Source organism: Pleurodeles waltl, chromosome 3_1, assembly GCF_031143425.1.
Source record: "Pleurodeles waltl isolate 20211129_DDA chromosome 3_1, aPleWal1.hap1.20221129, whole genome shotgun sequence".
Lineage (NCBI taxonomy): Eukaryota > Metazoa > Chordata > Amphibia > Caudata > Salamandridae > Pleurodeles > Pleurodeles waltl.
The window spans coordinates 567,192,155-567,219,463 of NC_090440.1; positions in this window are offsets into that span (position 1 = coordinate 567,192,155).

The following is a 27,309-nucleotide window of genomic DNA, read 5'->3' on the forward strand; positions in this document are numbered from 1 at the left end:
TATTTCTCCACCATTGATCTACACTCAGCATACCATCAGATAACCTTGAGCGAAGAATCTCAATCTCTCACCACTTTTGTAACCCCTTTTGGGGTGTACAAATATCGTAGGCTTCCATTCGGCTTGGCGTCTGCAGCCTCTGTTTTTCAAAAAATGATGGATTCCTTGTTCAAAGAGATAAACAATGTGGTAGCTTACCAAGATGACATGTTGTTTCACAGTGTTACCACGGAGGAGCATATTGTCCTTTTGGACAAAGTCTTTGACATACTACAGTCACATGGCATGACTATTAAGGCAAATAAGTGTAAGATTCTAACTGAACAAGTACAGTATCTTGGTCATATTATTTCTGTGGAAGGAATAAAACCTAAACTTTGTAATTTAGAAGCCATCAAAAATGCCCCTGCTCCTTCTGACAAGGATACTTTGCGTTCTTTCTTGGGGCTGTGTGAATACTATGCCCGTTTTGTTCCTGGGTATGCTCTGATTGTGCAACCATTGAGGTCTTTACTTAAGAAAGGTCAGAAGTTCATCTGGGACACAATTATGAATACTACTTTCCAAAAGATTAAGGAACTGGTGTTGTCTGCACCCTCTCTTAAATCTTTCGTACCTGAGGGTGAATCTTTTATAGCGGTAGATGCCAGTTTGAAAGGTCTAGGAGCTGTTTTGGGGCAAATTGTTAACGGAAGAGAGAATACAGTAGCGTTTGCTTCTCGGTCCCTTTCTGAATCAGAGAAAAACTATAGCACAATAGAAAGGGAGGCACTTGCTTGTGCCTGGTCAGTAGAAAAGTTTAAAACGTACATAGGGGGCAGGAAATGTGACGTATTTACTGATCATAAACCTTTAGTTTATCTTCTTAGTGGTAATGGCTTGGGAAAGGCTTCCGCTCGTCTAGTACGTATTCTATCCAAATTGCAAGAATATAACTTGATTGTCAAGTATATTCAAAGTGGTATGAATGTTCGTGCTGACTGTATGTCTCGTATGCCACTGAAAGCCTCTGGTAATGAAACGGATTGTCAGGAGCATGAATGTGTGGTTAGCTTGGTCGAAGCTGTCTCAGCTTGTGATGGCAATATTACAATAGATGAGTGGAGAACAGCCATGTCCACAGACAATGTATTGTCTCGCGTGGCTCATTTCATCAACTATGGTTGGCCTACAGAGAAATCCCTTGATAGAGTCATGAGAACATTCAAACAGGTATCGGGGGAATTGTCGTTTAATAATGAAGTTTGCATGAGGGGAAACCTTTTTATCCCGCCAAATGATCTCCGCCATAAGATTATTAAAATGGCCCATCTAGGTCACTTAGGAATCTCTGCTACGGAAAAAAAATTGAAAACATCATATTGGTGGCCTGGTTTACATGAACAAGTTACACATTTTATTGATAATTGTGATCATTGTGTTGTTTCAGAACCCATGCATCCTGTACCTTTTCCAACGAAAGCATGGGATAGCTTAGCCATTGACTTTTCCTGTCCTTTTCATGTTTTACCAAGAGAAATGAAATTTCTTATTGTACTTGTGGACTATTACTCAAAATGGATTTATTATTCCTTTGTTGAAACTGCTGACTCTGAGTCTGTTATAAAATTTCTGGAGAGACTTTTTCATTTAGAGGGTGCTCCTTCTACCATAGTTTCTGACAATGGGGTGCATTTTTCGTCTCACAAAATGGAATCCTTTTTCAAGAAGTTTGGTGTTAAGCACTCACAAGTAGCACTCTATAGTCTCTCTTCGAGTGGCTTGGTAGAGAGGGCCAATCGCATTTTGAGAGAGGGTATTCAGACAGCTATTGCCATGAAAATTGATGTTGCTCGTTTTCTCCAGGAAAAGATTTGGGCATACCATACTACGCCTCATTCTACCACAGAACTAACTCCTTTCTTACTTCTTAGAGGAAGGGAAGCCACCACCAACTTGACTCCCGCATGGCTTCTACAGAACAGGAAATTTAAAAAAGAAGGTTTGATAAACTTGGATAAATTAAGATCTACAGTGGAAAAGAAGCAATTAGTACAGAAAGAAAACTATGACCTCAGGAACAAAGTCAAGGATATCAACATAGACGTTCAGGACTTTGTTCGAATCAAAAAACCCAATAAAGTAATGAAGGGGGAGTCCAAGTTCTCTTTACCTGTTAAAGTCATTAAAGCTAATAAAAACTCTTTTATTAGAGGGAAAGGGATGGTGGAATAGGAACAGCGTTGTTCCGGTATCTAAACAACAATCCGAGATATTTAGTAAAGTTTACTCAGAGCCTGAGTCATGTACTTCTGCATGTTTAGATGCCTCAGATTTTCATTTCAGTGAAAGTGATGTACATGATTTGTCTAGTGCTTCCCTCACAATGGCAGACCCTACATCATCTACTTCGGCACAGTTTTCTTTAGAAACTGCGTCAAATGCTTCTATGCATACTGAAAGCATTCCTCCCAAAACAAAACATAACACAAGATACAAACGTACTATCAAGATGCCTTCAAGATTTAGTGATTACTTGTTAAATTTTGTTTTTGTTTTTTGTTTTATTAACCCCTTCGCTGCCAGGCCTTTTCCCCCTCCTGTGCCGAGCCTTTTTTTGGCTATTTGGAGCAGTTCGCGCTTAGGCCCTCATAACTTTTTGTTCACATAAGCTACCCATGCCAAATTTGCGTCCTTTTTTTCCAACATCCTAGGGATTCTAGAGGTACCCAGACTTTGTGGGTTCCCCAGACGGAGGCCAAGAAATTAGCCAAAAAACAGTGAAAATTTCATTTTTTTTAAAAAATTTGGAAAAATGGGCTGCAGAAGAAGGCTTGTGGTTTTTTCCCTGAAAAGGGCATCAACAAAGGGTTTGCGGTGATAAAATCACCAGCTTCCCAGCTTTCAGGAACAGGCAGACTTGAATCAGAAAACCCAATTTTCCAACCCAATTTTGGCATTTTACTGGGACATACCCCATTTTTACGATTTTTTGTGCTTTCAGCCTCCTTCCAGTCAGTGACAGAAATGGGCATGAAACCAACGCTGGATCCCATAAACCGCAACATTTCTGAAAAGTAGACAAAATTCTGAATTCAGCAAGGGGTAATTTGTGTAGATCCTACAAGGGTTTCCTACAGAAAATAGCAACTGAAAAAGAAAAATATTGAAATTGAGGTGAAAAAAACATCAATTTTTCTCTAAGTTTTACTCTGTAACTTTTTCCTGCAATGTCAGATTTTCGAAAGCAATATACCGTTACGTCTGCTGGACTCTTCTGGTTGCGGGGATATATAGGGCTTGTAGGTTCATCAAGAACTCTAAGTACCCAGAGCCAATAAATGACCTGCACCCTGCAGTGGGTTTTCATTCTATGCCGGGTATACAGCAATTCATTTGCTGAAATATAAAGAGTAAAAAATAGCTATCAAGAAAACCTTTGTATTTCCAAAATGGGCACAAGATAAGGTGTTGAGAAGCAGTGGTTATTTGCACATCTCTGAATTCCGGGGTGCCCATACTAGCATGTGAATTACAGGGCATTTCTCAAATAGACGTCTTTTTTACACACTGTCTTACATTTGGAAGGGAAAAATGTAGAGAAAGACAAGGGGCAATAACACTTGTTTTGCTATTCTATGTTCCCCCAAGTTTCCCGATAAAAATGATACCTCACTTGTGTGGGTAGGCCTAGCGCCCGCGACAGGAAACGCACCAAAGCGCAACGTGGACACATCACAGAAAACAGACCTGTTTTTAGCAAAGTGCCTACCTGTAGATTTTGGCCTCTAGCTCAGCCGCCACCTAGGGAAACCTACCAAACCTGTGCATTTCTGAAAACTAGAGACCTAGGGGAATCCAAGATGGGGTGATTTGTGTGGCTCGGACCAGGTTCTGTTACCCAGAATCCTTTGCAAACCTCAAAATTTGGCTAAAAAAATACATGTTCCTCACATTTCTGTGGCAGAAAGTTCTGGAATCTGAGAGGAGCCACAAATTTCCTTCCACCCAGTGTTCCCCCACGTCTCCCGATAAAAATGATACCTCACTTGTGTGGGTAGGCCTAGCGCTCGCGACAGGAAACACCCCAAAGCGCAATGTGGACACATCACAGAAAACAGACCTGTTTTTAGCAAAGTGCCTACCTGTAGATTTTGGCCTCTAGCTCAGCCGCCACCTAGGGAAACCTACCAAACCTGTGCATTTCTGAAAACTAGAGACCTAGGGGAATCCAAGATGGGGTGATTTGTGTGGCTCGGACCAGGTTCTGTTACCCAGAATCCTTTGCAAAGCTCAAAAATTGGCTAAAAAAACACATGTTCCTCACATTTCTGTGGCAGAAAGTGCTGGAATCTGAGAGGAGCCACAAATGTCCTTCCACCCAGCGTTCCCCCACGTCTCCCGATAAAAATGATACCTCACTTGTGTGGGTAGGCCTAGCGCCCGCGACAGGAAACGCCCCAAAGCGCAACGTGGACACATCACAGAAAACAGACCTGTTTTTAGCAAAGTGCCTACCTGTAGATTTTGGCCTCTAGCTCAGCCGCCACCTAGGGAAACCTACCAAACCTGTGCATTTCTGAAAACTAGAGACCTAGGGGAATCCAAGATGGGGTGATTTGTGTGGCTCGGACCAGGTTCTGTTACCCAGAATCCTTTGCAAACCTCAAAATTTGGCTAAAAAAACACATGTTCCTCACATTTCTGTGGCAGAAAGTTCTGGAATCTGAGAGGAGCCACAAATTTCCTTCCACCCAGCGTTCCCCCACGTCTCCCGATAAAAATGATACCTCACTTGTGTGGGTAGGCCTAGCGCCCGCGACAGGAAACACCCCAAAGCGCAATGTGGACACATCACAGAAAACAGACCTGTTTTTAGCAAAGTGCCTACCTGTAGATTTTGGCCTCTAGCTCAGCCGCCACCTAGGGAAACCTACCAAACCTGTGCATTTCTGAAAACTAGAGACCTAGGGGAATCCAAGATGGGGTGATTTGTGTGGCTCGGACCAGGTTCTGTTACCCAGAATCCTTTGCAAAGCTAAAAAATTGGCTAAAAAAACACATGTTCGTCACATTTCTGTGGCAGAAAGTTCTGGAATCTGAGAGGAGCCACAAATTTCCTTCCACCCAGCGTTCCCCCACGTCTCCCGATAAAAATGATACCTCACTTGTGTGGGCAGGCCTAGCGCCCGCGACAGGAAACGCCCCAAAGCGCAACGTGGACACCACCAAAATTTTGGAAGAAAACAGAGGTGTTTTTTGCGAAGTGACTACCTGTAGATTTTGGCCTCTAGCTCAGCCGCCACCTAGGGAAACCTACCAAACCTGTACATTTCTGAAAACTAGAGACCTAGGGGAATCCAAGGAGGGGTGACTGGCGGGGCTCGGACCAGGTTCTGTTACCCAGAATCCTTTGCAAAGCTCAAAAATTGGCTAAAAAAACACATGTTCCTCACATTTCTGTGGCAGAAAGTTCTGGAATCTGGGAGGAGCCACAAATTTCCTTCCACCCAGCGTTCCCCCAAGTCTCCCGATAAAAATGATACCTCACTTGCGTGGGTAGGCCTAGCGCCCGCGACAGGAAACGCCCCAAAGCGCAACGTGGACACCACCAAAATTTTGGAAGAAAACAGAGGTGTTTTTTGCGAAGTGACTACCTGTAGATTTTGGCCTCTAGCTCAGCCGGCACCTAGGGAAACCTACCAAACCTGTACATTTCTGAAAACTAGAGACCTAGGGGAATCCAAGGAGGGGTGACTGGCGGGGCTCGGACCAGGTTCTGTTACCCAGAATCCTTTGCAAAGCTCAAAAATTGGCTAAAAAAACACATGTTCCTCACATTTCTGTGGCAGAAAGTTCTGGAATCCGAGAGGAGCCACAAATTTCCTTCCACCCAGCGTTCCCCCACGTCTCCCGATAAAAATGATACCTCACTTGTGTGGGTAGGCCTAGCGCTCGCGACAGGAAACGCCCCAAAGCGCAATGTGGACACATCACAGAAAACAGACCTGTTTTTAGCAAAGTGCCTACCTGTAGATTTTGGCCTCTAGCTCAGCCGCCACCTAGGGAAACCTACCAAACCTGTGCATTTCTGAAAACTAGAGACCTAGGGGAATCCAAGGAGGGGTGACTGGCGGGGCTCGGACCAGGTTCTGTTACCCAGAATCCTTTGCAAAGCTCAAAAATTGGCTAAAAAAACACATGTTCCTCACATTTCTGTGGCAGAAAGTTCTGGAATCCGAGAGGAGCCACAAATTTCCTTCCACCCAGCGTTCCCCCACGTCTCCCGATAAAAATGATACCTCACTTGTGTGGGTAGGCCTAGCGCCCGCGACAGGAAACGCCCCAAAGCGCAACGTGGACACATCACAGAAAACAGACCTGTTTTTAGCAAAGTGCCTACCTGTAGATTTTGGCCTCTAGCTCAGCCGCCACCTAGGGAAACCTACCAAACCTGTGCATTTCTGAAAACTAGAGACCTAGGGGAATCCAAGGAGGGGTGATTGGCGGGGCTCGGACCAGGCTCTGTTACCCAGAATCCTTTGCAAACCTCATATTTTGGCTAAAAAAACGCATTTTCCTCACATTTGAGTGACAGAAAGTTCTGGAATCTGAGAGGAGCCACAAATTTCCTTCCACCCAGCGTTTCCCCAAGTCTCCCGATAAAAATGATACCTCACTTGCGTGGGTAGGCCTAGCGCCCGCGACAGGAAACGCCCCAAAGCGCAACGTGGACACCACCAAAATTTTGGAAGAAAACAGAGGTGTTTTTTGCGAAGTGACTACCTGTAGATTTTGGCCTCTAGCTCAGCCGGCACCTAGGGAAACCTACCAAACCTGTACATTTCTGAAAACTAGAGACCTAGGGGAATCCAAGGAGGGGTGACTGGCGGGGCTCGGACCAGGTTCTGTTACCCAGAATCCTTTGCAAAGCTCAAAAATTGGCTAAAAAAACACATGTTCCTCATTTCTGTGGCAGAAAGTTCTGGAATCTGAGAGGAGCCACAAATTTCCTTCCACCCAGCGTTCCCCCACGTCTCCCGATAAAAATGATACCTCACTTGTGTGGGTAGGCCTAGCGCCCGCGACAGGAAACGCCCCAAAGCGCAACGTGGACACATCACAGAAAACAGACCTGTTTTTAGCAAAGTGCCTACCTGTAGATTTTGGCCTCTAGCTCAGCCGCCACCTAGGGAAACCTACCAAACCTGTGCATTTCTGAAAACTAGAGACCTAGGGGAATCCAAGGAGGGGTGACTGGCGGGGCTCGGACCAGGTTCTGTTACCCAGAATCCTTTGCAAACCTCATATTTTGGCTAAAAAAACGCATTTTCCTCACATTTGAGTGACAGAAAGTTCTGGAATCTGAGAGGAGCCACAAATTTCCTTCCACCCAGCGTTCCCCCAAGTCTCCCGATAAAAATGATACCTCACTTGCGTGGGTAGGCCTAGCACCCGCGACAGGAAACGCCCCAAAGCGCAACGTGGACACCACCAAAATTTTGGAAGAAAACAGAGGTGTTTTTTGCGAAGTGACTACCTGTAGATTTTGGCCTCTAGCTCAGCCGGCACCTAGGGAAACCTACCAAACCTGTACATTTCTGAAAACTAGAGACCTAGGGGAATCCAAGGAGGGGTGACTGGCGGGGCTCGGACCAGGTTCTGTTACCCAGAATCCTTTGCAAAGCTCAAAAATTGGCTAAAAAAACACATGTTCCTCACATTTCTGTGGCAGAAAGTTCTGGAATCTGAGAGGAGCCACAAATTTCCTTCCACCCAGCGTTCCCCCACGTCTCCCGATAAAAATGATACCTCACTTGTGTGGGTAGGCCTAGCGCCCGCGACAGGAAACGCCCCAAAGCGCAACGTGGACACATCACAGAAAACAGACCTGTTTTTAGCAAAGTGCCTACCTGTAGATTTTGGCCTCTAGCTCAGCCGCCACCTAGGGAAACCTACCAAACCTGTGCATTTCTGAAAACTAGAGACCTAGGGGAATCCAAGGAGGGGTGACTGGCGGGGCTCGGACCAGGTTCTGTTACCCAGAATCCTTTGCAAAGCTCAAAAATTGGCTAAAAAAACACATGTTCCTCACATTTCTGTGGCAGAAAGTTCTGGAATCCGAGAGGAGCCACAAATTTCCTTCCACCCAGCGTTCCCCCAAGTCTCCCGATAAAAATGATACCTCACTTGCGTGGGTAGGCCTAGCGCCCGCGACAGGAAACGCCCCAAAGCGCAACGTGGACACCACCAAAATTTTGGAAGAAAACAGACCTGTTTTTAGCGAAGTGCCTACCTGTAGATTTTGGCCTGTAGCTCAGCCGCCACCTAGGGAAACCTACCAAACCTGTGCATTTCTGAAAACTAGAGACCTAGGGGAATCCAAGGAGGGGTGACTGGCGGGGCTCGGACCAGGTTCTGTTACCCAGAATCCTTTGCAAAGCTCAAAAATTGGCTAAAAAAACACATGTTCCTCACATTTCTGTGGCAGAAAGTTCTGGAATCTGAGAGGAGCCACAAATTTCCTTCCACCCAGCGTTCCCCCACGTCTCCCGATAAAAATGATACCTCACTTGTGTGGGTAGGCCTAGCGCCCGCGACAGGAAACGCCCCAAAGCGCAACGTGGACACATCACAGAAAACAGACCTGTTTTTAGCAAAGTGCCTACCTGTAGATTTTGGCCTGTAGCTCAGCCGCCACCTAGGGAAACCTACCAAACCTGTGCATTTCTGAAAACTAGAGACCTAGGGGAATCCAAGGAGGGGTGACTGGCGGGGCTCGGACCAGGTTCTGTTACCCAGAATCCTTTGCAAAGCTCAAAAATTGGCTAAAAAAACACATGTTCCTCACATTTCTGTGGCAGAAAGTTCTGGAATCCGAGAGGAGCCACAAATTTCCTTCCACCCAGCGTTCCCCCAAGTCTCCCGATAAAAATGATACCTCACTTGCGTGGGTAGGCCTAGCGCCCGCGACAGGAAACGCCCCAAAGCGCAACGTGGACACCACCAAAATTTTGGAAGAAAACAGACCTGTTTTTAGCGAAGTGCCTACCTGTAGATTTTGGCCTGTAGCTCAGCCGCCACCTAGGGAAACCTACCAAACCTGTGCATTTCTGAAAACTAGAGACCTAGGGGAATCCAAGGAGGGGTGACTGGCGGGGCTCGGACCAGGTTCTGTTACCCAGAATCCTTTGCAAAGCTCAAAAATTGGCTAAAAAAACACATGTTCCTCACATTTCTGTGGCAGAAAGTTCTGGAATCTGAGAGGAGCCACAAATTTCCTTCCACCCAGCGTTCCCCCACGTCTCCCGATAAAAATGATACCTCACTTGTGTGGGTAGGCCTAGCGCCCGCGACAGGAAACGCCCCAAAGCGCAACGTGGACACATCACAGAAAACAGACCTGTTTTTAGCAAAGTGCCTACCTGTAGATTTTGGCCTGTAGCTCAGCCGCCACCTAGGGAAACCTACCAAACCTGTGCATTTCTGAAAACTAGAGACCTAGGGGAATCCAAGGAGGGGTGACTGGCGGGGCTCGGACCAGGTTCTGTTACCCAGAATCCTTTGCAAAGCTCAAAAATTGGCTAAAAAAACACATGTTCCTCACATTTCTGTGGCAGAAAGTTCTGGAATCTGGGAGGAGCCACAAATTTCCTTCCACCCAGCGTTCCCCCACGTCTCCCGATAAAAATGATACCTCACTTGTGTGGGTAGGCCTAGCGCCCGCGACAGGAAACGCCCCAAAGCGCAACGTGGACACATCACAGAAAACAGACCTGTTTTTAGCAAAGTGCCTACCTGTAGATTTTGGCCTGTAGCTCAGCCGCCACCTAGGGAAACCTACCAAACCTGTGCATTTCTGAAAACTAGAGACCTAGGGGAATCCAAGGAGGGGTGACTGGCGGGGCTCGGACCAGGTTCTGTTACCCAGAATCCTTTGCAAAGCTCAAAAATTGGCTAAAAAAACACATGTTCCTCACATTTCTGTGGCAGAAAGTTCTGGAATCTGGGAGGAGCCACAAATTTCCTTCCACCCAGCGTTCCCCCAAGTCTCCCGATAAAAATGATACCTCACTTGCGTGGGTAGGCCTAGCGCCCGCGACAGGAAACGCCCCAAAGCGCAACGTGGACACCACCAAAATTTTGGAAGAAAACAGAGGTGTTTTTTGCGAAGTGACTACCTGTAGATTTTGGCCTCTAGCTCAGCCGGCACCTAGGGAAACCTACCAAACCTGTACATTTCTGAAAACTAGAGACCTAGGGGAATCCAAGGAGGGGTGACTGGCGGGGCTCGGACCAGGTTCTGTTACCCAGAATCCTTTGCAAAGCTCAAAAATTGGCTAAAAAAAACACATGTTCCTCATATTTGTGTGGCAGAAAGTTCTGGAATCTGAGAGGAGCCACAAATTTCCTTCCACCCAGCGTTCCCCCACGTCTCCCGATAAAAATGATACCTCTCTTGTGTGGGTAGGCCTAGCGCCCGCGACAGGAAACGCCCCAAAGCGCAACGTGGACACATCACAGAAAACAGACCTGTTTTTAGCAAAGTACCTACCTGTAGATTTTGGCCTGTAGCTCAGCCGCCACCTAGGGAAACCTACCAAACCTGTGCATTTCTGAAAACTAGAGACCTAGGGGAATCCAAGATGGGGTGATTTGTGTGGCTCGGACCAGGTTCTGTTACCCAGAATCCTTTGCAAACCTCAAAATTTGGCTAAAAAAACACATGTTCCTCACATTTCTGTGGCAGAAAGTTCTGGAATCTGAGAGGGGCCACAAATTTCCTTCCACCCAGCGTTCCCCCACGTCTCCCGATAAAAATGATACCTCACTTGTGTGGGTAGGCCTAGCGCCCGCGACAGGAAACGCCCCAAAGCGCAGCGTGGACACATCACATTTTTTCATTGAAAACAGTGCCTACCTGTAGTTTTTGGCCTGTAGCTCAGCCAGCACCTAGGGAAACCTACCAAACCTGTGCATTTCTGAAAACTAGAGACCTAGGGGAATCCAAGATGGGGTGACTTGAGGGGCTCTGACCAGGTTCTGTTACCCAGAATCCTTTCCAAACCTCAAATATTGGCTAAAAAAACGCATTTTTCACACATTTCGGTGACAGAAAGTTCTGGAATCTGAGTGGAGCCACAAATTTCCTTCCACCCAGCATTCCCCCAAGTCTCCCGATAAAAATGATACCTCAGTTGTGTGGGTGGGCCAGGTGCCTCCAACAGAATAAGGCCCAAAACTTGTAGAGATACAGGGGATAGTACTGCGAGTTTATAAGGACATATTCTTTTATACATCTTTAGACTGACTCTGCTTTGGGGACCCACATACGTGAGGTGTCATTTTATTTGGGAGACTGAGGGGAACACTGGGGAGTAGGAATTTTGTGCTGGAGTGGTGATCGTACGAAGAAAAGTCAGGAAAATATGCTTTTTTTAAGCACATTTTGAGGTTTACAGAGGAGTCTGGGTAAGAAAATGTTGGGGGATCCACGCAAGCCACTCCTCCCTAGACTCCTTGGGGTGTCTAGTTTTAAAAAATGTCTGGGTTTGGTAGGTTTCCCTAGATGAAGGCCGCACACAGGACCAAAAACATAGGTGCCCTCTCCCCCCCCAAACACAGGTAGTTTTGTAATATATCGTTTTGATGTGCCCACATACGTCCGTGATGTGCCAAACACTAAAATTTTGAAAAGAAACACACTTAGGTTATGTGAAAAAGACCCCTCACCCACCAACCAAGTTGGTGGCATGCTTCATCATCGGGGTCCCACCTGAGGCACCTAGCGTGTCATAGGTGTGCTGCGACGCCTGATTACAGCGGAGCAGGTTTGGTCATTTTTACCACACATACTGGTTGGATTTGGCACGAGGGTGAGTGATGGTTCAGTGGATCAAATTTTACTAACAAGAGCTTTCACAAAAATGAAAAGCACTGTTAGTAACTGAAAGGCAAAAAACTGAACCAATGACTCACAGCTCGTGAGCTGTAAAGCCGCGACAAGGCACCAACCGCTTTACAGTCCATTCACACAACTTTCATACATGACACACACAAGGCCATTCACACCGCCAGCCACGGGCCCAGCACATTACAACACTCACATCGACAGACAGCGCCACTCAAGGGCCCATCACTTACATACGCCCACATGCCTGATACAACAATCACACCAGCTGATGGGAGTGTGTGGACTGGTGTTTGGCTTGCAGTGTGTTGCAGTAGCCAACATCAAGTCAATATGTACAGTCTCAGCCAAGCCCCACTCCACACACAATGGCATCATATTTTTTTTTTTTTTTAACAGAGGAACCCCTAACTAAGTAGAAAGAATTACAAAACAACAAACACAAAAGCTCTAACTAACAACATGACAGAAATGCTAACCATGAAACTAAACACATGAAAATACAAAACAGACATGAGTTTACACTCATGGTTGTTCCCAGAAATTCTTCTGGGTGTGGTAATTCTTAAAACAAGCACCGACACACAGCCCAGGCTTTGAAGGACAATCTGGGCAGTACATTCGAGTCTCCCTCCGGATACCTCTTCGAAAACACACTCTACATTTCTTAGCTGGAAAGTCTTTTTTGGGTGTGGGAGGAATGTGCTCAGCAAAGTGGCGATCTTTCAATCTAGCCACATCCTCCACCACTGCTTCTCTAGGAACTCTGGCCTGTTCCACCACAATAAGGCTCTCTATCACTGACTCCTGAAATTTCACAAATGTCATCTTTGAGTCTGGAGACCTATCCCTAAACACAATAAAAGCATTGAAGGTTGCTAAGTGGAAGAGGTGAAGTGCTAACTTCTTATACCAAACATAAGACTTACGAATAGCAGTATAAGGTTCCAACCTCTGGTCAACTCTATCTACACCTCCCATGTGCTTATTATAATCTAAAATGCACACAGGTTTGCGCACTTCAGCAACCTGGCCCCAAACAGTCACAGGGGAAGTACTCTCATCATGGATGGTACTTAGCATGTAGACATCCCTCTTGTCTGAAAATTTCAAAGCTAGCAGCTCCTCGTTCCGCAAGGCACAGCACTGTCCCCTCTCAAGTTTTTTACAGACAAGCTCCCTTGGATAGCCTTTCCGGTTAGAACGGATTGTGCCACAAGCAACTGTGTCCACTCTAAACAATTCCTTGAACAACTGCACACCAGTGTAGAAGTTATCTACATACAAATGGTGACCTTTGTTGAACAGTCGTCTACCAAGATCCCACACTATTTTCTCAGTAACTCCAAAAGTGGGAGGACAACCAGGGGGGTCAATATTGGAATCCCTACCAGTGTACACACGGAAACTATACACATATCCTGTCCTACTTTCAGACAGCATATACAATTTAATTCCATATCGTGCCCTTTTGCTAGGAATGTACTGCCTAAAAACCAAACGACCCTTGAAGAGGACCAAAGACTCGTCCACACTTATCTCTTTGCCTGGAACATAGACCTCCGAAAACCGATCTACAAAATGATCAAGGACAGGCCTAATCTTAAAAAGACGGTCAGAATCTGGGTGATCTCGTGGCAAGGCTAATGCATTGTCAACAAAATGCAGCATCCTAAGAAGAAGCAAATACCGATTACGACTCATGGTAGCTGGAAATATAGCTGTTGCCATCAAGGGACTAGTAGACCAATAAGAAGCCAGTGACGGCTTCCTTATCAACCCCATCAAAAAAGTCAAACCCAAAAACTTTTTTAGCTCCTCCAAATTTGTGGGAATCCACTGGGCAGCTCTAGAGTGTGGCCTAAGTCTAGCAGCGTTGTCCCTCAAATGCTGCTCCGCATACAAATTAGTCTGCTCAACAATCTCTTCCAAAAACACATCATCCATGAATAACTCAAAGAAATTGATAGGCATAAAGTTCTCTGTATTGGTGTTACACCCCGGGAGACCAGTAAAGGCAGGCAACTCTGGCTGCTCCATGTTTGGGGTCACCCAGACATCAGGTCTTCTAACGGGAAACCTTTCAGCCCCAGGTTGCTGCACTATTGGCACATCAATGTCCTCCTCTAAAACAGAACCTTCATCTGCACTGAGTGTGGCTTCATCATCAGAAGATTCCCCTCCAACAGAAACATCACTGCCAGAATCTCTGACTTCCTCCTCTGCCTCAGATGCAGAGTCCGTCTCATAGTCATGATCAGACTGTGACTCAAAAAGCATACCAACCACCTGCTGAGCGGTCATCCTGCGGCTAGCCATGATCTCTCCTGCTAAAATTAACTGGACAAATTCACCACCAACAACCAGCACTGTGTAAGACAAGTAACAAAGTGTAGCTTTGTTAGTAAGAGTTACAAACTCAAAAACTATACCGCTCACTTGCCTGAAAAAGCTTGATTCACCAGCAACTACACAGCAATCACCAATGATATCCCACTAAAAAGAAAGAAAGAAAGGCAAATTAGAAATAAGACAAAACAAATATCATTGTGCACAAACCTAAGGACAATTTCACACACAATCCTGCATTTAGTACACCCCCTACAAACATGTCATTTATGCATGGCAACAATACTCCTTTGGAGTAAATTGTTTTTACTTACCTAAAACATGCAACTGTGCAAACTGCAGGTCAACCACCGCCAAAACCGCAAGGAGCCACAGCAAATAAAGCAAAAGCTTTGAACTAGAACAAAAAGGAGGAATTTTTTTTTTATCACAAATGCAAAGACTTCTTCAGTTGACAAACACCCCACCATCAAACATTTTAGAAATTGGTGCCTAAGTGGATTCTGTCATAGGGGCAGATGGGCCTACTAAAAAAATAGGCCTGTCTGCCCCAAGGAAGCCAGAAAATACCTTTAGTACTGTGTCCCCATGGAGAGCGACCCTTGCCAAAGGGGACAGCCCTCAAACAAAAAAAAACAAAAAAAACACACACAACACTATCCCTGGTGCCTAAGTGGCTTCTGCCCCCTTGGGGGCAGGTGGTCCTAAGAAAATAGGCCCATCTGCCCCAGGGGGTGTAGAAATGGCCAACAGGTCAATGCCCCCCTTGGGGGGGCGCCCCGTGACCAAGGGGACGCCCCCCCACAAAAATAAACAAATAAAAAAAAATCCCTGGCGTTCTAGTGGTTTCTGCCCCCCTTGAGGGCAGATCAGCCTAAAAATAATAGGCTGATCTGTCTCCAAGGGGTGCAGAAATGGCCTGGGTACATGTGCCCCCAAAGTGGGGGGCGACCCTTGCCCAAGCCCCCCCCCCATCCACTAACACACACACACACTATCCCTGGTGTCTACGTGGCTTCTGCCCCCATTGGGGGCAGGTGGGTCTAGAAAAATAGGCCCATCTGCCCCCAGGGGGGGCAGAAATGGCCAACAGGTCAATGCCCCCCTTGGGGGGGCGCCCCGTGCCCAAGGGGACGCCCCCCCACAAAAATAAACACATAAAAAAAAATCCCTGGCGTTCTAGTGGTTTCTGCCCCCCCTTGGGGGCAGATCAGCCTAAAAATAATAGGCTGATCTGTCTCCAAGGGGTGCAGAAATGGCCTGGGTACATGTGCCCCCAAAGTGGGGGGCGACCCTTGCCCAAGCCCCCCCCCATCCACTAACACACACACACACACACACACACACTATCCCTGGTGTCTACGTGGCTTCTGCCCCCCTTGGGGGCAGGTGGGTCTAGAAAAATAGGCCCATCTGCCCCCAGGGGGGGCAGAAATGGCCAACAGGTCAATGCCCCCCTTGGGGGGGCGCCCCGTGCCCAAGGGGACACCCCCCCACAAAAATAAACACATAAAAAAAAATCCCTGGCGTTCTAGTGGTTTCTGCCCCCCTTGGGGGCAGATCAGCCTAAAAATAATAGGCTGATCTGTCTCCAAGGGGTGCAGAAATGGCCTGGGTACATGTGCCCCCAAAGTGGGGGGCGACCCTTGCCCAAGCCCCCCCCCATCCACTAACACACACACACACACTATCCCTGGTGTCTACGTGGCTTCTGCCCCCCTTGGGGGCAGGTGGGTCTAGAAAAATAGGCCCATCTGCCCCCAGGGGGGGCAGAAATGGCCAACAGGTCAATGCCCCCCTTGGGGGGGCGCCCCGTGCCCGAGGGGACGCCCCCCCACAAAAATAAACACATAAAAAAAAATCCCTAGCGTTCTAGTGGTTTCTGCCCCCCTTGGGGGCAGATCAGCCTAAAAATAATAGGCTGATCTGTCTCCAAGGGGTGCAGAAATGGCCTGGGTACATGTGCCCCCAAAGTGGGGGGCGACCCTTGCCCAAGCCCCCCCCCCCATCCACTAACACACACACACACACACACACTATCCCTGGTGTCTACGTGGCTTCTGCCCCCCTTGGGGGCAGGTGGGTCTAGAAAAATAGGCCCATCTGCCCCCAGGGGGGGCAGAAATGGCCAACAGGTCAATGCCCCCCTTGGGGGGGCGCCCCGTGCCCCAGGGGACACCCCCCCACAAAAATAAACACATAAAAAAAAATCCCTGGCGTTCTAGTGGTTTCTGCCCCCCTTGGGGGCAGATCAGCCTAAAAATAATAGGCTGATCTGTCTCCAAGGGGTGCAGAAATGGCCTGGGTACATGTGCCCCCAAAGTGGGGGGCGACCCTTGCCCAAGCCCCCCCCCATCCACTAACACACACACACACACTATCCCTGGTGTCTACGTGGCTTCTGCCCCCCTTGGGGGCAGGTGGGTCTAGAAAAATAGGCCCATCTGCCCCCAGGGGGGGCAGAAATGGCCAACAGGTCAATGCCCCCCTTGGGGGGGCGCCCCGTGCCCAAGGGGACGCCCCCCCACAAAAATAAACACATAAAAAAAAAAAACTGGCGTTCTAGTGGTTTCTGCCCCCCTTGGGGGCAGATCAGCCTAAAAATAATAGGCTGATCTGTCTCCAAGGGGTGCAGAAATGGCCTGGGTACATGTGCCCCCAAAGTGGGGGGCGACCCTTGCCCAAGCCCCCCCCCCCATCCACTAACACACACACACACACACACACACACACTATCCCTGGTGTCTACGTGGCTTCTGCCCCCCTTGGGGGCAGGTGGGTCTAGAAAAATAGGCCCATCTGCCCCCAGGGGGGGCAGAAATGGCCAACAGGTCAATGCCCCCCTTGGGGGGGCGCCCCGTGCCCAAGGGGACGCCCCCCCACAAAAATAAACACATAAAAAAACATCCCTGGCGTTCTAGTGGTTTCTGCCCCCCTTGGGGCAGATCAACCTAAAAATAATAGGCTGATCTGCCCTCAAGGGGGGCAGAAATGGCCCTAAAAGACATGCCCCCCAAAGGGGAGCGACCCTTGCCCAAGGGGGCGCCCCCCCATCCACTACACACACAATCCCTGGTGCCTAAGTGGCTTCTGCCCCCCTTGGGGGCAGATGGACCTAAAAAAAATAGGCCGATCTGCCCCCAAGGGGGGCAGAAATGGCCAACAGTTCTCTGCCCCCTTGGGGGGGGCGCCCCTTGCCCAAGGGGGCACCCCCTCCCAACATACCTGCACAGAAAATATAAATCCCTGGTGATGCAGTGGTTTCTGCCCCCCTTGGGGGCAGATCCGCCTAAAAAGTAGGCCAATCTGCCCCCAAGGGGGGCAGAAATGGCCGTAACTAATTGCCCCCACAAGGGGAGCGACCCTTGCCCAAGGGGCCGCTCCCCGCCAGCAAGAAACACGAGCAAACAACAAAAAAAACAAATCCCTGGTGTCTAGTGGGCATTCCTGCTGCCCGATCGCAATGCGATCGGGCAGCAGGAATGCTCAAAGAGACACCGGGGGAAAGGAAAAGCCTTTCCTTTCCCCCGGTGCCTCTTTAGCCCAAACCCCCCACCCACCGGGAAGAGGAACTCACCTCTTTCCTCGTCGCCGCACAGGAAGCAAATGGCTTCCTGTGCGGCGAAATCCCCATAATGAAGTCAGCGCGCGATCGCGCGCTGACGTCATTATGGGGGGGTGGGGGGGTCGGGGGTGGAAGGGGAAGGGCTTCCCCTTCCATCCCTGACTTTGGGGGGGTGGGGGGAAGCACACAGAGGGAGCGAGAGCGCTCCCTCTGGGCTGTGTGCCGAGGACGTAGTGGTTACGTCCTCGGCACAGCAGCACTGTGCCGCGGGACGTAACCACTACGTCCGCGGCACAGAAGGGGTTAAGAAAGGGAGGTGATGTAATATGCTGTGCTTTCAAATGTCCTTTCTTTTATTGTTTTCCCCTTTCCCCTTGTTATTATCGCGTGTACTGTTTTCTTTTGATTCTGTGTTCTGGAACTACTGTAGCGAGGCTTAGCAGTCTGTGTCGAGTGTTCCACCTTGGCTTTCAGTTGGTGATTCCCTCTCAACATGGATGGCTGTGCTCTCGCTGTCATGGGTCCCATTTTATACCAATAAACCTACTCCACTTGAAAAGCGGATATACGTGTCCTGGAGCATTATTACTTTTATGGACAGATATTTGCTCTCGCCTACTTTACAACCCTTCTGCTCGTCTACCCACTCGGAACCTCTGGTTGATGTTTAGACGAAGAGTCAGTGCTGCTTGAAGGTGGGGCTTAAGGGTACTGCTCCTGAGGAACCATGAATTTATCTGTCAGAATTGCAAGCCCAACAGTATTTTGTTCCTCCTGTGCAGTATCATCAAAATGTCCACTCTAGACGATCTCTGTGAAATGAACCTCTAAAAGGAAGTGCTGGCTTCTCGTTCTGAGACAGCCACATTAGCCACTTAAGTGACTCAGTTACAAAATCAGGTGGCACCTACATGTGTTGGACCTGTTCCATCTACTGCCAGTATGCAGGTTCACCAGCTTGTGGTCTCAGTCACTGTGCCAACATCAGTTCTTTTAGCATCTCCTGAGGGTTATTCCGGTGATCCCATGGAAATACAAACCTTTTTGACTCAAGTGCAATTCCACTTTATGGTGCGTCCATCCGCTTTTCCCAGTGCACAGTCTTGATTGCTTTCATGATACTGTGTGTAAGTGGTGATGCAGCCATGTGGGCTGTTCCGTTGGTAAATTCAGATGACCCTCTTTTATACCATTGGCATAATTGTAAAACAGAATTTGAATGAATCTTTGATCGGAGAACTATAACTGGTTCCGCTGATAGAGAATTGCTGGAACTCCAGCAAGGTACAAGGATCTAGAATCTTATATAACACAATTTAATCGACTCGTGTCTGAGGCAGGATGGCCTGAGGAAAAGAGGTCTGTCTTGTTTTTACCAAGTGTTAAAAAAATGACATCAAAGACCTAATTGCCCAAATAGATCCACAACCAACATCATGTGAAGATCTAATTGCTTTCTATTTTTGTCTGGAACATTGTATACATGAGCGTAAAGGAGATCAGAAAAGATGTGAAAGCCATCCTTTTGTCCATCCAAAAGAACAAATAAATCAAAGTTCCATTGATAGTGGAAAACCTATGGAAATTGGTGGACTCCAGAAAGCACTCACCTCTGAGGAAAAGGATCAACGTTGTCACACTGGACGGTGCCTTTACTGTGGATAGAAGGGGCATTTTGTCACAGAATGCCCCTACACAACCAAGTCTAGCAGTGCTCAAGTATACAGGCACTCAAAATCAAGAAGTCAGAAAACTAAGTTGCTCAGGAAATGTTTAGGAGGGTTTGGAAAGCTTTTGGATCTTATCTCCTGATGAAGCCATAGCCAATACTCTGCAGACCTCGGCACCACATTTTACTTTGAACGCAAAACTGCTTGTGAATGATGAGAACAAAGCAATAACATGTGGTAGATTCTGGAGCAACCGGATATTTTATCAAAGCAACATACTGCTCGCAATTATATATACCAATAATGAAGGGAACAAGATCAGAAACAGAGCAGTAGATGGCTCTTTGTTGACTTCAGGACTTATTACTCAAACAACCGAGATTGAGCTGTGGTGCAAATAAGACTAACACACAAAGAAAGAATCCACTTTGATGTGATTGCAGCTCCTTAGTTTGGCATCATCGTTGGAATGCTATAATTAACAGAACCCAACCCACTCATAAGAAGCATCATGTTCAATTCAGATTAGTGCCAAAAGACTAGTTTTTGTGATCCAAAACCTAAAGTTCTAAGAAATCAAATCACGAGTAACTGTTGTCACCTTATTGCCACAGCTGCAGAACAAGATGTGGAATTGCCCAAAGAGTGTAATGCTTTTCAGTATGTGTTTAGTGCTAAGAGTACTGAAACCCTGCCTCCACACAGAACTTATGACTGCCAGGTAGACTAATATCTAAAGAATGGCTTTAGCAGATCATGTAAGTAACAAGTGGCATCTCCTCCCTTTTTTGTCTCAAAGGCCAATGGTGAACTAAGGCCATATATTTACTATAAGGCCTTGAACAACATCACAGTCAAGAACCATTATCCACTTCCACTCATCCCAGTACTATTAGATCAAGTGTGCAATGCTACCATTTATACAAACTGGATCTCCAAGGTGCATATCATCTAGTGCACATCGGGAAAGGTGATGGGTGGGAAACTGCCATTAGAACCACACATGGCTTATTTGAATATTGCCTAATGCCATTTGCCTTATGTAAGGCACTAGTGGCATTTCAGTTTTTCGTAAATGATATACTTCATGAGTATCTGGACTGGTTTGCCATTGTTTATATTGATAATATTTTGATTAATTCGGACTCACTGACTAATCATATTAATCATGTGAAAACCATTCTGAGCACCTTACGTACTCATGGTCTCTACGCTAAATTAACAAAATGTGAGTTTCACACCACAAAAATGGAATTCCTGGGATTCCTTGTAACACCACAAGGAATCTCAAAGGCAGGAAGAAACATCCTAGCCATCACTGATAGGCCCACACCTACAACCATGAAAGATTAACAAAGGTTTCTTGGCTTTGCCAATTTCTCTAAGTGGTTTATTGATCACTTTTCTGCGAACGCTTTGCCCTTAACTAAATTGTTAAAAAAGGGAGCCTAATTTATTTGGAACACTGAAACTGAACAAGCCTTTCAAACCCTTAAATGGGGCTTTGTAACTGCTCCTATTCTCAAGCACCCAGACACCACACAACCCTTCCTCATGGAAACGGATGCCTCAGAAACAGCTTTTAGAGCAATATTGTCACAACGAGATACTCAAACAAGTCAATTTCATCCAGTAACTTAGTTTAAAAAAAAATGCTGCCTGCTGAGCAGCATTACACTGTTGCCGAGAAAGAGTTGCTGGCCATCCTGTCACCATTTAAAGAGTGGCAGCAGTATTTATTAGGCACAAAACATCCTATTACATTCTAAACTGACCACAGAAATCTTGAGTTTTTACACTGTGCAAGGGCACTAACACCAAGACAGTTGAATTGGACTCCATCATAACATTCCACCCTCGCAGTGCTAACAATAAAGCTGGTGCTTTATCTAGGCAAGATTCTCAGCCCGAGAGAATTCTGTAATGCTCCTCCCACGATTTCACCAGAACAAATAATAAATGTAATACAATTAGACTGCTTCTTGGAGAAGGTTTGTCAAGCTTTATCTCTGGCTCAAATGACTAAATGGAAAACAGGGGCTCAGTCAGAGATAATATCCAATCCATTCTCAGACCACTCAGCAATTTCTTTGAATCTTGTTTGGACAGACCATCAACACAAGAACCCTAGATGGGTTTTCAATAGATTACTGTTAGCAAACTATCAATGGGTAACCCAAATGTGTCAGGCTTTGGAGACTTTTTTAGAACGTAATTTAGACTCAGCTTCTGATTTTGCGGTCTGTTGTGCCCTGAAAGCCTTTTTAGGGGAGAAGTAATAGCATTCTAGGCAGAACTAAAGAAAAGTGAGAAATGTAGGTTTCAGTCTCTTCAAATAACTCTGAATCAGACAATAATGTCACATTTGAAGTCCCCTACCAGGGAGTTAAAATCTGCGGTGGCTCAAGGCAAGCTTAATCTTTAGGAGCACCTTGTCTCCAAGGAGACACTAAATCACAACACAATAATCCAGAAGAGGTACGAAGAAAATGAACACATAGGTTGACGTCTGGTGTGGTCAGCCAAGTGTAGATCCAGCTCCAACATTATTAAGCAGATCCAGGATCCAGATCCGAAAAGACTGGTAACCCAGCCTCAAAATATACTCAATGTATTTCTTAAACATTACACAAAACTCTATTCCAATCCCCAGAATATAGCACTTGAGATGATTGAAAAATGGCTCAAAAGGTCAAGTATCCCTTCGATAATGATAGACCAGGGGGAAGAATTTGTGTGCCCCATCACTTTGACTGATGTATTGCAGGCGGTTAATTCCACCCTCAATGCATAAGCCTGTGGCACTGACAGAATTCCAGCAGAAGTATACAAGCAGAAGTATACAAGCTATTTCTACCACAGCTAAAGAAATTCCTAGTTAGGCTATTTAATATATCTTTCAAGAGACTGAAGTCCCCGACTCTTTTACGGAGTTGGTGGTTGTGAGCTTCTTGAAGGAGAAGTCAGATAAGGATATGAACTCATACTGGCTCATTAGCTTACTTAACTGTGACTACAAGTTGTTCATGAAAATCTTGGCAAATTGTCTAGCCATTGCAGCTCCTTCAGTGATTCATAATGATCAGAAAGGGTTTCTCACTATCTGACTCGAGCAATCTACCTTTTTTCCACACAAAAGAGTAAGCAGCAATGCAATGTTCTTTTCTCAGTTTTAGCAAATTTTGCCTTTCCTTCCAGATTCATAAAAGTTTGAAACAAAATATGTACTTTAATGCCAAGGTGGCTATAGTTATAACTGGGAAATTGGCGGGTAAGATTACAATAAGCCACGGGACACGTCAAGGCTGTCCTCTGTCCCCTATATTAGTTGCCCTTTTTATTGAGCCTCTAGTTTGTGCCATGGGAAAGGACCAATCTATACAACTGCCCGTGGCAGGGGCATCGAAGCTGAAGCCATTCACTGATGATATGGGTTTGTACCTAGCAGCCAATAATGCTAACCTAGTACATCCTTTCTCTAAAATAATGAATTTACAAGAATTGGGGGCTATAGGATAAATCAGGGGAAATCAGAAGCAATTTTATTCAACTGCTGTTCCAAAATATTTCCAGTAGCAATGCAGTCTAACTGCCCGGCGACTACACCTATGAGATATCTTGGAATCTATTTAACCTCTAAGTTGGACGATTTATATGTGCTTAATATAGGGCAACATCGAACAAGGGTTCTAAATTACTAAAGTCATGGCATATCCTTCTTATATCCATTATTGGACGGGTTTCTTTAGTTAAAATGAATGTTCTCCGGTTATTCTTATTTTCTGGTTGCAAATATTATGTTAAAAGTTCCCCAGCCCTTCTCCGAATCAGTAAATTCAGAAATTAGGAAGTTTGTGCGGCAAAGTAAGAAACCCTGATTGAAGAACCAGGCATTGCAGCTAGATCCTGAAGAGAGGGATTTGGCGCACCCCAACATAAAGAGCTACTACCAAGAGGAATTCCTGGAATGGTTGATTGGGTCCTCTACTGCTAGCTCAAGTGAAGGAATTTTTTTATTTAGAACTTATGCTAAAGGCATCGGAGTTTGTCCTTTCCCAGTTTTTGAAAATTCCAAGGGTGCCAAAGAAATCCAGGTACAAGACCCTGCGAATGATAATGGAGCGTTTCAATAGGATTTGGGTGGGTTGGTGGGGGGTATATGAAATCCGCTGGCTTCACCACCAGCTAAAGCTAGTAGACTGTATTTCATTAGGGCTACATTTATCAATCCACACATACAATCACTGGCCTAATTTGAGGTACAAGAGGGAGCAGGACTTTTACTATAATGGAGAATTTTCCCAATGGCATATTCTGGTTGATGCAAATATCACTATATCTCTGTTTTATAACTTCGTTCAAATTAAACACTTTTGTTTGGGATATAGTATGGAGGAAGGATCCTTTCTAGGTGGTCTAAGAAAAGCTTACTTTATCCCCAAACTACGGGGTATAGGGAACTGGTATAGACAATTCCACCCAAAATATAGTATGATGTTGTGGATTTGCTACAGTCTACAAAATCCTCGATGGGGTAACTGCTAGATAGCTCACAATGGAAGTTTTTTCATCAAATAAGCCATAAGTCGGTATGTGCTGGCAATTTAAGAAGGATGGCTTTCTTTAGCAGATGGATTTTGTACTCTACGTCTGCCAAAATTGAAAAAAAATTACTCGGGTGGATAAAAAGTGCTTTAGATGTAAGCAGGCCAATGGGGATTGGCTAAATATGATGTTCACATGCAGTTGTCTCAAGGATTTCTGCCAGGGCATATTTGTTGAAGTTAGCCATCGCTCCAGATACGTATACAGCAATGTTTGACATTGTGGCTTTCCCTATCGAGTTGACAATAGGGCAGCGCCAATTGGTATTTATCTCAACACTGGTGGTAAGATCATTAGTTCTGGCCAAGTGAAAGTCAGGTGTGGTTCCCTCAGTTTCCAAGTGGATTTTAAAGATGAAAACATTTTGCAGTTGTGAAGTTTTGTAAGCTAAGAGTGGGGTCTTTAGTTTGTGTAAATATGGAACAATGGGGAAAAGGAAAGAGGAGTGCCAGATGAAAACCTATTTTTTTTAATGCACAGACTAAATAGATTCCAGGTACAAGCATGTAAGGAAGGCGTGATTAAGAACACTAAGATTTATAAATGGTTAGGTTTTTAATCATCTTTTACACAAACTATTTTGTTTTTCTTTGAAGGGTGAAAGAACAAATGAGCAAATGTCCAAAGATCGTTGTGATAATTAACTGCATTTTTGATTGATTTGTTTGCTGCTATATCTCAGAATATTTTTTTTTAAACTGCTGGCAAGTAACACAATGTTGACAAATGCTTTCAGCTACATCACGTCTAACGTGTAGTGCCAAGTATTAAGCTGGACACTGGCGACAACATCAAATCTGATAGAACATACTGGTTTTCAGCCGTCAACCAAGACCTCCTGCTGATCTTTTGTGCAACCCGCTGCTTCCCACTCCTTCTTGCCTCTTCTGATACTGAACTTGATATGAAACAACTTCTTACATTCTCATTTTCAATTTTATATTGATTTTTTTCAATTAAATGTAGCAGATTCAAAAGTAAAGTACTTTGCAACTTCGTCTGCATACTTATTTCTTGAAGTGACCATGTTGTTTCCGTGTTTATGAGCAGCACACTTAACAAATGTAATCATTGTGGGTAGCTGCAGTGCTTCCAACAGGCCTTTTTTAATAAATATTTTATTAGTAATTTTGGTACAGTTATCCCACTGCTGTGGCACCATGGTCAAACATAATTAAATGAACCTCCACAATGTCTATTGATCATTTCCTAAATAAGCCAAACAACTTTTCTCACATAACAATAACAGAAACATGAACCCCATAAGGTACATACGTTTAGTGTGCCTGTTAATCACATCTGTGAAGTTGAAAAGGATTCTGAGTGCAATCCTGTCCATTCAATCTAAACCCTGGCAGAACCCCCAGACCAGCTCCTGTGTTCCGAAGCATGCAGAATGATAATAGTCCTTTGGCCTGGGTGCAGTCAGTCCCTTATCACTATTGGCCCCATCCCACGCTCTCCTCGGCTCCCCCTCATTGCTATTCTGTAAAGCCTCCAGTGTGATTCATCACCTCCCCTTTCTCCTCCATTGTTCACCTCTGTGAGGTTGCATTCTCAGTCCCCCGTGACTTTGTTCTAATGTCACCATCCTTGCCCAGGTCCTGCTGAAGCGTTTCTAACAACCAACCCAAACCTCAAAGTCGTCCTGAAGTTTGTCATCCTGTCTGTGCAGTTTCATGTGCTCTTCCTCCACTGCTGCCCACTTTACCAGGCTTAAATTGTGTGTTGCATTTCTAATTGTAGTCCCAGTACATCTCATGAAACTCCTTGATCACCATAATTGTTCAAAATGATGGATTATTCCAAAACCATATTGGCTGTCGATGTAGATTGTAACATTAAATCCACTGACTCTTGCTAAAGCAATCAGCTCTAGTACTTGTGCTGAAATTATATATTTACACAAGCATGATACTTGCATTAAATTTGGTGATGTGGCACAGACTGCAGATGCTATTTTCAATGTTCCCTGATGGTGTCTCTCGCACAAGCACCTTCAAGAAATGAGCTCAGCCAATTTAAGTGCATATCCTGTTTGTTTGGTCTTAATTTGGTATATAACTCGGGAATATAGTTAAAATAATGGTCACATTCCTCCTCATCACCATTGTATTTGTTTGCGATTGGCAAAAGTGTTGAGGGATCCAGGGTACTACATCTTCTGAATGAAATGCTGTCAATCGCTAAGATTATTTGGTCATACTTAGTCTGCAATTTGTCCCTATGCTGCACTTTAGTATGAATCAGCAACATCTCCACTGTATGAGGGACTAATACAATATGTGTATAATCCATCACAATACCTTCGCTTTTCTTGTTTGCAAGACAAACTGCTGCCACTGACTTTAAACACCCAGGAAGTGTAGCAGCTACTGGATCTAATGTGGTGGCGAAATGTGCCACAGGCTGCTTCACTTCACCATATTTTTGTGTGAGAACTGACCATGCACATTCTTCTTTTTCACGACAGAACAAATAAAAAATATTTTCCATAATTTGGCATTTCTAAAGCATGTGTACTACATAGCTTATCTTTGAGCTCTAGGAAGACATTCATGCATTGGCTGTCAAATAGCTCCAGATCACTTTCATCACTGAGTTAGAATTTAAAAAAATATATATTTTATGGATTTTCAATACAGATCTGAGTAGTGTAATTTGTGTTTACATTGGCAGGGTTTAGTTGATCTGATATAAGATTTACATTCAAACAAACAAAAAAAGAACATAACTTAGGTCTTATTTTAATTCTCAAAATATTTGTCTACTGTATCTGGCCGGTGGGTTTATCAGTGTGGTATTAATTGCCTCCCATTTAGCTGCTTGGATGCACTATTCCCTGCTGGTTCGTGCTTTGTTTGTGGTGGTGAGGGGTGCCGTTCTGATGTCTATTGTGGCTTGTGCTTTAGTGGTGTTTGTTGTTCATATTCTAATTATTTATTTACTCACTCATCACCTATTGGTCGCCGTGGATAGCTGCGGCTTGAGGGTATGGGAGTGAGTGCTCACACAGCCCACATAGTATGTCCCGCCAGAGTTGCTTGTTGTGGTAGAGGTGGTCAAGTTCTTGCTTACTTATCTCTAAAGCTGGAACCTTGTCAGATTCATGGTGGTCTCTCATCATTCTTAGCCTCTAATTTATTGACTAAAGTTTCCCAGGATTCACATCCTGTGTGTTGTTGGCCCTCCCCTGCTAGTTTTCGTAGTACCTGATGTTCTGTGCGGGC